We start from the raw sequence: 12,201 nt of genomic DNA on the forward strand, positions 1-12,201 counted from the left end.
CCAACTGATGCGTGAAGTCAGTTTCGAGCTCCCCTCTCTTCAGAGCTGAAAACACTAAGAAAGGACGATGTTACCCCGCCTAATGTGGACTCTACGACACCCTTAGAGCTTCTCCTTTACCTTAGACGTGGTCCTGTCCTGATCTGGGGTGGTTAGGAGTGTTAAAAATCCAGTTGAAATGGAGCCGGGAAGACGACGGGCTCCGGCCGAGCTGTGAACATTGGAGAGTAGGAAGGAGAGGAGGCGCTGCAGTTTTACTCGGAACCGACGGGTGGCGCTGTACAGCGCGTGGACATAAGCGTTTACCGCGTTGGATGGTCCCACACAACCAACGTGAAACTGTATCATTTCTCGATATGCTCCACCAGAGATGGATTTAAAATTGTGACACCATGCGTGTGGAGAAGACAAGAAGACAAGAAGACATCACCGGCGACCGTCTTGTCTCGTGTCGTCGAGAACGAGGGGATGTTGTGGCGTCAGGAGGAAGTTTTGACATGTTGTTGTTGTGAGGGCTCCATGGTGAGAGCAATCAGCTCACGGAAACTTTGAGCGTGGGTGAGAAGTTTGGCTGGAATTCCAGTGCAGGTGGGAGTCCCTGTGCAGCACTGCATGACTTCTCTATTGTCTGCTTCACTACAGTCTGTAGGCTACGACTTCTCTATACTCTATAGAGTGTACTTCTCTATGCTCAGTATGCTGTTTTACCTCCCTATAGTCTGTATTACAGTTTCTGTTCAGTAATAGTCTGCATGTTTTTTTTATAGTCTACAATACCTTTTGCTATGGACAATCTAAAAAATCTAGTAGTGCCATTAAAAATAGTCTACTGCTGGGACTTCTAGTCTATAATATAACATTGTGCTCTATGGTACTACATGACTTCTAGTCAATATAGTACATTGTGCTTTATAATAATACACGACTTAGTAGTCTATTCTGCTCTTTAGTGTGTAGTGTGACTATGGTCAGAAGAGTGTTCTTCTCTATTAGTATTCTACATGCTGTTTTACTTATAAGTAGTCTATATTTCTGCTGCATGATACTTCATGACTTCTCTATAGTCTCATTAATATAGGCCTATTACTGCTATGTTCTGTTGTCTGTAAACTGTATTGTATGATTTCTCTGTAGTGTTATTTATATGCTACTGCTGAACTTGTCTAAAGTAGTTTAACATTAGACTTCTTACTGCTCTCTATAGCCTATATTACATTCTGCTCTACAGTATATACTTCTTGACTTCTAATAGTACATTCTACTTTATATTAGTAGTCCACACTTTGTACTGTATGGCTTCTCATTTGTCTACACTGCAGTCTGTACTGTTATAGTATATACTTTTTGGCTTTTTATTGTCAGTAAATACTGTTGCTGCATCCTAATTCTCCTACCTATACTATGCTCTAAAAGAATGTACTGTTTTTGTGAAGAAAAAGTACATAATTTTGAGTGCTTCGTCATAACTGCGGCTTTAACTGAAAGCACTGTCGCTTAGTTACATGCATCCTGTCACCGTTTAAACTGCCCTGTCAATCATCTTGTCACAGTAAAAATCCTCCACATTCAATTTAATTTAATGTCCTACCATTTCGGAGAGAAATAGTAGCACGTTGATCTGCCAGTTGTGGGTCTTTCATGCAGAGAATTCTCCTAATGTTATTGTAATTTGCATAATGATGCTTTTAAAAGTTAATGACCAAACATATCTTTACAAAAGTTCAGAATGCTGTTGCAGATTAAATATGATTTGGATAGCATTGAAAAAAATATATTTTCGTCAGGTTAGATACTGATTATTAATCACTCAAAACCCTTTATCAAAACCTCTCTACTTAACCTTTGGACTTGCACATCCGTCATTTTTGTAGTTCTAATCTAATCCTCATCCAACGCGCAATGGCTTGTGGGCAACATTAAGTCAAGTATATTTGTATAACGCTTTTCACAATACAGATTGTATCAAAGCAGCTTCACAGTATTAAATTAAAATAATACAACAAGGTTTGTTTCTAGTGGAATTTATTGATTGATAAAATTAAATTAAATATCCCCAAAATATCCCCAACTGAGCAAGCCAAAGGCAACAGTGGCAAGGAACCGAAAAACTCCATCAAGTGACCGGTGTCACATCAAGTGACCCATCACTCTATTAACCGTTAGAGTGTGCACAGATCTGCACTTCGGATTCTTACCGGAAAAAGTAGACCATCCGGGTATGTTTGGAATACGCATTTCAAAATACTATGATTTGGGACACACTAATTCTAATTTCAAATACTATTTAGGACGGTTAGTATGCGAATTGGGACGCAGCATGTATTTCTAGCAGGTGTCTCCAACCGTGCACCTGGATAGCTACAGGCTTAATCTGAAATCACCCCCTAAACCCTCTATCACTATTCCCTACGTTAGTCCATTAATTCAGTTCATTTTCATTAATTTGATTTCGGACAGCTGTTGAGCGTACATCGGCTGTACACTCGGTTGGAGAATGGTTGGAATTGGATGGTAGCTCTCCAAGAGCAGGGTTGGAGATCCCTACTCTTTAGTATGCTTCTTGACTTCTCTGTTGTCTACTACAATCTGTGTGGCTGTATACTGTATATACAGCTTGACTTCTCTATAGTTAATAGTATATACTTATTCTAATGTGTGATGTTTCTAAAGTATATAGTACATACTGCATTCTAATTACTGTGTTTTAGCATGACTAATCTGTAGTTTAAAGTAGGCCAACATGTTGCTCTATAATATATTGACTTTTCTATAGTGAATGGTGTATTGCTTTATGTAGTACAATATATTCTGTACTAGCATATATTAGCATACTAAAGTACTATAAATGCTCTTTATAGTACAGGACATACTGCTCTAACTGTTGAGTTCTGTGTAATCTATTGCAGGCCCTATTGCTCTAGTTCTTAACAAGTTGGTCTGGATGGACTTGTTCCAACAACATGTTCTGCATCTTTAATAGTCCATACAGTATATAGTACTTTACTTATGTATATAGTATAGTATAGAATACTATAAGTCATAGTCTGTAGTATAGTATATGAGTTATGACATATAGTATAGAATTCCTCAGTACATTCTGTTTTCCCTCAATGTAATGAACTGAGTATGCACTGTTAGTGTAGCCAATACAATTTTAAAAAGCTCATTGTTCATTTATTATATTAAATCTGAATAGAGATATTCAGACACTCCACTACAGATGAATGTCTGTTTTTTGTAATAAATGGTTTGACATGTTAAGGAACACTGCCTAATTATTTCCCTTGCTGGATTGTTAGTCATCCTTCCTCTGACAGCATTTAAAAATAGATATGAGGTTGCATGAGTATTTCTGTACAGTAAGGCCACTCAGGTATCTCCAAAAAGCACAATTTATTTTGCATTACTACTAGTGGCCACCCACCCAGCTTTAGATAGCATTCTTTTCTTTCTTTTTTTCAGTCCAAAAGTAAGATGTTTACCTTTACCTTTTATTTTGCTGATGACATTATTCAAGTTCCTTGAACTGTTTATGTGTGCATTGATGATCATCTTGATACAAACTGGTTAAAACGGCTCAGAATAGTGAAGAAAAGGTCTAACATAATTTGTTTGCAGGTAGTATGACTTTAAGTGTCCAGACACTTTTTCAGAGCCCTTATCTGTGATAAACTGTGATTGTTCTTTGTCAGTGGACTGATATGTTAATCTCTGTATCATTTGCATGCCTCGTAGGAACTACGAGTTTCGCCTGCTTTGAAATGTTAGATTAAAGAACACTTTTGAAGCAAATGATGTCACGCTTCAGTAAACTAGAGAGCTGCGAGTGCAACGCTGTTTTTTTCACCCGTTTGCTACAAGGCCGTCACTCTAAGCACATTCTAAGTGATAATCTCCAGGTGAGATGGGAGCAGGGCAGGTTTAGGAGGCTGTCTTAGTTTTTTCTATTTTTTCAGAGCCTCGGCAGCGTGATGTGTGCGGGTGTCTCACTTCTTGTGCTTATCGTGTGTGACAGCGCATTGACAGCAGGGGGAAGGAAAAGAAAACAGAACCGTGTGGGTTTGTGCTTACCACTGGATGTCAAAAAAATGACACAGGAGCTGAGAGTGAAATACAAAAAGCATGATATGAATCAAATATAAGAGGAGACATAAAACACTTTAGATGGCTTGTGAAGACAGGAATGTTGAAATTAAGAAACAACAGGTTAGAAGCGACTACCTGTGAACAATGTCTACTTTGACCCGTCCTCAAACACTGTAGTTGTAGTCGAGGCCTGGAAGAGTTCGTTTTGTGTTGTTGAAATCTCAAGAAGATGCTGTTTACTGCACCGCGAAAGTAAATTCACTTTGCATGCCCTTCCAAAGGATGAGGACTCTCACTCAAATTGATGCGGTAACATTGACGGCATCGTAACTGTTTATATCACTGTGTGTAAAAGTGCTGTGGAAGCCTCATGAAATTCAGATATTCATCTAGTTTCTGACACGCACTGCATGCAGTAGACCAGGAGTGTCCAATCCTGTTTCTGGAGGGCCACTGTCCTGCAAAGTTTAGCTCCAACCCCAATTAAACACACATGAACCAGCTAATCAAGGTCTTTGCATACTAGAAACGTCCAGGCTGGTGTGTTGAGGAAAGTTGGAGCTACTGTAAACTCTGCAGGACAGTGGCCCTCCAGGACCGACCTTGGACACCCCTTGCGGAAGACCAGTCACAACAGACTAGGCCAATCAGAACCGAGTAGGCTCTCAGAAAGGAGGGGTTTAGAAAGATTAAATCGTTTGAGGACACTGTGAGAAAAGCAATGATGCTGCAAAGGATATCATGAGAAAATTAAAGTGTTTTTTGACCTATAGGATGCATGTAAACCATATTGTAGAAGACCTCCAAAACTAAATCAGGAGGCCTTAAAATAGAATAATAGGGGCACTTTAAATGTCTTTAGTGTGACTGCTGTCTTTAAAAAGGTCTTGACAAAACAATTCCATAATGATTTCTCTCTAAACGACGGATTTATATTAATAATGTTTTTAAAACCCTTACATGCAATAGCAGTGGCTTGAATACGTTTTCTCATGCAATTCAATGCATAAGCCAATCAAAACAGTTGCCGTTTACGGACCAGCATTAAAGGACACATCCCCTAAAACTGATCATTTTGGACAGAGGGCCAGAATGAGTCTTGAAAATAATCATTTTTGAGATTATGTGACACTTTTAATACAATCAAGGAACATATTAAAATAATTTTAAAAAATCCATTTCATGACTCATAACCCCTTTAAAGTCAAAATAAAATGCTGTTTGCAACCCATTTTGCTTCCATACTTTAACGTTTCAGTGTGAAGCAAGAAAAAATGTAGGAGGAGACTTGATTTTATCCATTGTGAATTAATTAAATTGTTAAGAGTGGACACAACCGATGAATTATTGGCAGTAAGTCTTTAAATGTGCATTAGGAAAGTAAAAAGAGTCCATTTTGATATCAATATCATGTTGACTCTAAAGGGATAGTTCACCCTAAAATGAAAATGAAGTCATCATTTACTCACCCTGGTGTTGCTCTAATGCCGTATGCTGTTCTTTCTTTTTCGGACCACAAAAGGTGGAAATAAAAAATAATAATTACCCGCTCACACTCATTCATAATGGCAGTGATTAGCGACCAGCATCAAGCTTTTAAAAAAGACGCAAAATGATCACGGAAAATGCAGCACGTGTTGGGACATTTTGTTTTATTTCTCCTTTTGTGGTCAGAAAAAGAAAAAATGGCATACTGAATTAGAACAACACCAGGGTGAGTAAATGAGACTTAATTTTCATTTTAGGGTGAACTCTCCCCTTAAACACATGAATTATGATCCTTTTATTTCCTTTTCTCTATATATTTATAGCACAAGATGGCCTATAAATGCCATGTTGCATTTATGGAAGCTGTTTCTGATTGAATATACTCGTGTGTACTGGAAAATGCGCTGAATGACATATACAGGAAGGAAAGAGCATTGGGACAGACAATAATAGTGCCGATAACAAGGGAGCTGTTATGGATATTGTGCTTGCCAAGAGAAATTCACTTTAGAGGTTTTTTGGGGGGTCTATAACAATGAATGATGCAGTATTTTGGAAACTGAAAATCCATGTGGGGTTGTGGTTGACCTACAACCATTTGTGCAAACTGTTTGAATGCTCAAATCCTCTGCAACTCTAAGCCGTTTGAAACCTGATATGATGAAAAAAAGAGCCCTGTGGTAAATATCAAGTTTACTTTACCCATGAGCATCGGTAAAAAAAAAGAGCCCTGTGGTAAATATCAAGTTTACTTTACCCAGAGCATCGGTAAAAAACATACAACACTGCCACTAAAAATCCATGTTTCGTGCCTTAAAGGTTAAATGAGAGTAAATTTTGGGATTGCTTTAACCCAAAATGATTGTGCTTTTGAATATTAATGAGCTCCTAATTAGGCTGTCAGCATACAGAGGCGGAAATGGACATTAATATTTAATACTACCACAGCTGGTTGCTGTTCCTATTGCAGTGAAGTTTTACTGATTCATGACAACACTTCATAATAGCACTAGAGGACTGGCTTTTGAAAGTCAGCTTTACTTTATACCATGTGCATTTAGTAGATGAGATGTGTTTATGCTTATTCCGTAGTGTTGAAAGAGAGTCTCTATAACTAATTCAATTAGCATTGTTTAAAAATATCTTGCAGGAACAGGGCGTTTTGCTCCAACGGCTTTTGTATGCAGATACTACTAAGAGAGCAGCTGTGTGCAATCTGTTCTGCATTTCCTGACCTCACAGGTTCAATGATGGGCCACTTTTCATACAGCACTGTGGATGCGCTGAAGTGCGACGCTGAGGAGCTGCTCAAGTGTGAGAGACTTTTTACAGAGACCCGTCTGAATAGGAGCTTGTGTGAACTTATGAACACATGTCTGATGTCAGAAGGAGGAACAGCACACCAGGCTCTACATTGTGACACAATACTGAGCTTATTGACACTGGCTCGGAGCCTCGAAATGTCCAAAATGCTTAGTAGTTCTAGGAATGCTGCGAAGTATATGCTGTATACCAATGTTTCCAAACCTTTTTTGTCTTGTGTTATTTATTTATTTTTTTATTATTATTAATAAGTATTATTAATAAATCTGTTTTGTCTTGTGTGCTCACATAGCACCATCAGTGAGACATCAAGTACCCATTTAACAATACCTATCTATCGGTCTGTCTGTTGATCTATCTGTCAGTTTGTCTGTTTATCTATCTATCTATCTTTCAATCTATCTATCTGTCTGTCTCTTGATCTATCTGTTTTTCTATCTGTCTGTCTATCTGCCTATCTATCTGTTTTTCTATCTCTGTCTGTCTGTCTGTCTGTCTGTTGATCTATCTGTCTATCTGTTCGTCTATTTGTCTGTCTGTCTGTCTGTCTGTTGATCTATCTATATGTCTATCTATCTACTGTATCTATCTGTATATCTGTTGATTGGTCTGGACGAACTTGTGCGGACAACATGTTTTGAATTTTTATAAGAATTACTATAATCATAGTCTATAGTATATGACTTATGACTTATAGTATAGAATTCAACAGTACATTCTGTTTTCCCTCAATGTAATGAACTGAGTATGCATTGTAGACAAGTGTATTAAAGTGAAGTGTCTATCTTTTTGTCTATCTGTTGATCTATCTATCTATCTATCTATCTATCTATCTATCTATCTATCTATCTATCTATCTATCTATCTATCTATCTGTCTATCTGTCTATCTGTCTATCTGTCTGTCTGTCTGTCTGTCTGTCTCCATCCATCCAAAATATGATTATTATTATTTAATTTTTAATATATTTGTCACATCTGTGTACTGGAAGCTCCATTTGCCAAAATTCCTTGTGTTCATGAGAAATACTTGGCGATAAATCTTTTTCTGATTCTGATAAACAGAGACTGACCAAGTAGTTTTTCACTATTTCAGGCAAGAGTGAAACTTTAGGGAGCACAGGGATTCATTTGTAGTTAGTGTTGATTGGCTGTACAGGTACATTTGAGTGGAACACCTTCACATAGAGATGATTTGGGTGTGCATTATGCTAATTACTTGCCCCAGACACGCCCTCCCTCATTTAGAATAATAAACATTAAGCGCTAATCTCCGTTATCAGCATTGTTATAGAGGGTATGCACAGGACATCACAGTAGGGAGGAGTCAATGCGGTTACACCCACTGAGTGGCAAAGTTGGTGTTCAGCTTGAATTCCGTGAAAGCACACAAAACACATTTAAAATGGGAAAGTGCTTTGCGATTGACTGTACAAATAGATTCAAAAAGTAATTGGAGCTATCTTTTTACAGACTTCTGAAAGCTACAGAAAAGAGAAGCAAATGGATCGCTGCATTTCGCAGAAACAACTGGATCCAGGCAGCGAAACATGGATTTGCAGTTCATATTTTGTGTCAGATATGTTGAATATTGGGGTAAAATTATACCTTAGGTTATATATTGTATTGATAACTCATCATTTAAATATTTACCATCTTATATTCTGCGTAACTGTGAAGTTTGTCAGCGTTTATTAAAAAACATCCATTCTGAGCCTCGTGTTCTACAAAGGGGGATGGTAGGATAATGTTCTACAAACCCAGTTTTCCTTACAAAGCAAGTTTAGATGAATAAATAAATAGGAACACAAAGCAGTTTTTAAATTCAGTTAACACTGCTCTGTAGCCTATCATCTTCCAGATGGTAGCAGCTTAATTATCCAGATAACTTTTTAAAAAAAAGTTGACAAAATATACCAGAATATCCATTAATGTTCTCATCACTTAAATTTCACCAACAAATCCCTTTTTTAAGTCAAGTCAAATTTATTTGTAGGCCTATAGCTTTACAATACCACATGGTTTCCAAGCAGCTTTACAGAAAGTCATAATGTTATGTCTATAATGCCTTTGTGCTTTAAAGAGTTTTAGGGTTGGGCGATATGACATAGAACAATGATATAAGTAATCATCAGGATTTAGCTCTATCTATATTTTATTTATACTGTTTAGCAGATTAAGCATTCACAGGCTTTGCTTTTTGTATTTCCTGGTGTCAATAAATGTCAACCCAATTCCTGGCCACATGTCAATGTCCATGGACCACTGGTTCTTTGTTGTAAAGAGCACTGTCGAGTCCAACTGCCTTTAATTTAAGCAGATAATCGTTTGTTTTTCTCCTGTTTTCAGTTTCGCCAACTAAAGCCAGTCACGTTGAAGGATGTTTTGCCACTCAGTCTCACTGAGGGGCGTGTCCCGACGGGAAGTGACGTCAATGCATACCCTCTATTTCTCATCATGCGTTTAGCTTTCGCAGTTTGTGAAGATCATCTGCAGTGCTTGGCTCTGAAAACCTTGCATCATGAAAGTATTTGGTTGTGCATGACATTGCAGCATTTGTACCCAGCATGCACCTGGTGGTGATCGTTATGCATGTAACTTGCTATTCTCAATTTCAAACATACCTACTGTGTCAGCCTTAGAAATAAAGCATTTAAGTGTATGAATATTTCGTCAGATAAATTCAGATGATTCCTCACTATTGTTCTGATAACAGCCATCTTTCTGATCTTTTTGATTCTGTCGCAGTCACTGTACTCACTCACTGCTTTTGTAAACAAGATTTCATGCTAAAAGTAAATATTTTTCTGTTACCAACAGAGAAGAAATTGATAACTGGTCACGTATGTATTGTCTAATCTTTGTTGTGTCTGTTCAAACTGTGCTAGTGAGCGTGTGTGTGTGTTTGTTTGTATTGTGCAAATTTGCATGGAAGTATGCCAGACACTTGCAGCAGAGATAAGGCCTCATTGATTGATGGGATTCCAGTGAATGGTGCCCTGTCTTCAGTGGAAAAAATCTGGAGTCTCTATTTTCAGCAGAAAAAAACATAGTGCCTCATCTATTGGAAGCTACTGTTTGGATGTTTGTGTTTTCCTTTAGTTGTCAATGAAACATTCCACTAGGATGGGACATTTTTTCAATTGGTCTACCTAACTACTCAGATAATCAACCAAGGTCTTGGGAGTGGGTTGGTAATGTACATTGGCTCTATTTTTAATTGTTAGTCAATGTACATAAGCATCAGATGGACATTTTTAACCGTGCCACTGTGTCTCTTGTGCCATAATCTTTTTATAAGATTGTGTTTCATAACTTTTAAAAACACACCTTGTTGAGACCTCTGCAAAATGTCAAATAGGTCAAGATTTGGTTGGTTAGCATGGCCCAGTTTGCACCTGCTGGATGATGTCGTAACTACATATTTTGTGGTCAAAAGCCTGTTTTTCCATTGACACTCAAACGTAGTCGTGCATTCAGGAATTTAGTTTTGTTTTGCATGTAACATAAACCACAAGTATTTAATTATATCCTTGTAATATGTAACAGATAATTTGTACTTTTTATAATTTTTACTATCTGTTTTTGACATTACTGTTCAGGACAGTTGCTAGTGAAGGCATTGGGATTGTGCTCATTCCAGTGTTATTTTAGAATTACGTACATTCTACAGTATATTATAGTACAATATAGTGCACTATGTGCCATTCACCATGTAGTAAATAGTAAATGTGTGAAAAAGTGAGCAATTTTAGCCACAGCTTCAGCATCTATTTGGGAGCGGGACACTGTAGATTCTAGAGAGCATTTGATTGGACAGAAAATCTGATGACAAGCTGATGTCATCAAAATCATTGATTCACATTGGCAGAAGTGAGAGACTGTAAGTTTTGAATGCTCATATCTTCTAAATGTGAAATTTGTCATTGTTTTGGAGCACACTAGCTTATAGATAACAGTAAGACTAACTTGTTCATACAAAAAGCCTAAAAACTTCCATTTTGATTTCATGGGGACTTTAAATATGAGGGCCATTTTGTACAGTATGAATACAAAACCTGCAATACTTCTGAAGGGGAGAAATAAAATAATCTACACTTGTTGGTTTTGTGAAGTTCAGAATAAATCTACAATACGTAATCTACAATAAGTTACAATAGTGTGAACCATAAAACACTCAAGCCACTTAAACTATTTAAATGATTGATCATTGCTGTCACATTTAAGTACTTGAACTTTTCTCTATTTATCAGAGAATGCAAGAATAAATATGCAGTGAATTTACAAAGTTGTGGAATTCCTCTGATAATAATAGCAGAATTGGGTGAGTGCACTGAATCCGAGATGTGAAACTCTCAGGATAGAATCTTACACTGTCAGTCATTGGTGGTATTCAAAGATTGGAAAGTGGTTTACAATGATGGAGTGGAAACCTGATGTGGAGGGTGCCATCCAGGAGTGTTTTATAGTCTTTTATTTGCCTCTGGTGTGATGCTTTAACGTGCCACTGAACTCAAATCATTAACACCCCCCTCCCGTTCCTCTTTTCTTTCTGCATCTCCACCGGGTCCATTGTCCTCTGACAGCACAATTGTTACTCTGCAACCGACTGTGTGTTCAGATGGAAATAGACTGAATTAATATTTTTACTTATGAGTGTTGAAGAATTTCACACCATACCTGCCTCACAGTGACAAACAGGAATATACTTACTACGTATAGTGCAATAAATGTGTTGTAGGATATACTATTATGTGACATTAGAATATGCTCATATATTTGACTGTGGTTCACTAGAATTGTAGAAACACACTACACTAGTACATGATGTGAATGCAGATTTTTATCCTTGGTACAGATGTACATGCTTAATGTGTATTCTTGCATCACTGTGGTGGTAAAACAAATCACTTTTTAAGGGCTGGTAGGGACTACACGACATTCCTCCCGGGTTAGTGATGTCACCAACCCTAAAATTTACATAAACCCCGCCCCCTGAACACGATTTATAGATTATCAAGACAGAATATGCTAATCAATGACTAGAAGATAACTACACATACACTACATAAATTCATCAACTAACCATTCAGAAACGTCCTGTTGCATTCTACATGTTGTCACCTCTTCTTGAGTCTCGTCTCCATCATTGTCTGAATCCGGTTTGAACATAAAAGGCTAAACGTTTTTTTTTTTTTTTACATTTTCAGTGCATGTTTGTGTGAGTGCAAGCTGTTGAAGCTCCGCCCCCTGTGCCGGGAGCAGCAGCTCATTTGCATTTAAAGAAACAGACACAAAACAGTGC

General features: G+C 37.6%; 1 protein-coding gene across 1 annotated transcript in view; it reads right to left on the reverse strand.

Moving 5' to 3' along the window:
- ube2e3 (ubiquitin-conjugating enzyme E2E 3) overlaps nucleotides 1-530 on the reverse strand; it is a 41,321-nt gene extending 40,791 nt beyond the window's left edge. The window contains exon 1 of the mRNA XM_079880527.1: nucleotides 121-530. The gene's annotated coding sequence lies outside the window, so the exon portion shown is untranslated. The remainder of the gene's footprint in view (nucleotides 1-120) is intronic.
- Between the last annotated feature and the right edge of the window lie 11,671 nt (nucleotides 531-12,201).

The sequence above is a fragment of the Squalius cephalus genome, assembly GCF_949319135.1.
Source record: "Squalius cephalus genome assembly, chromosome: 9".
Classification (NCBI taxonomy): domain Eukaryota; kingdom Metazoa; phylum Chordata; class Actinopteri; order Cypriniformes; family Leuciscidae; genus Squalius; species Squalius cephalus.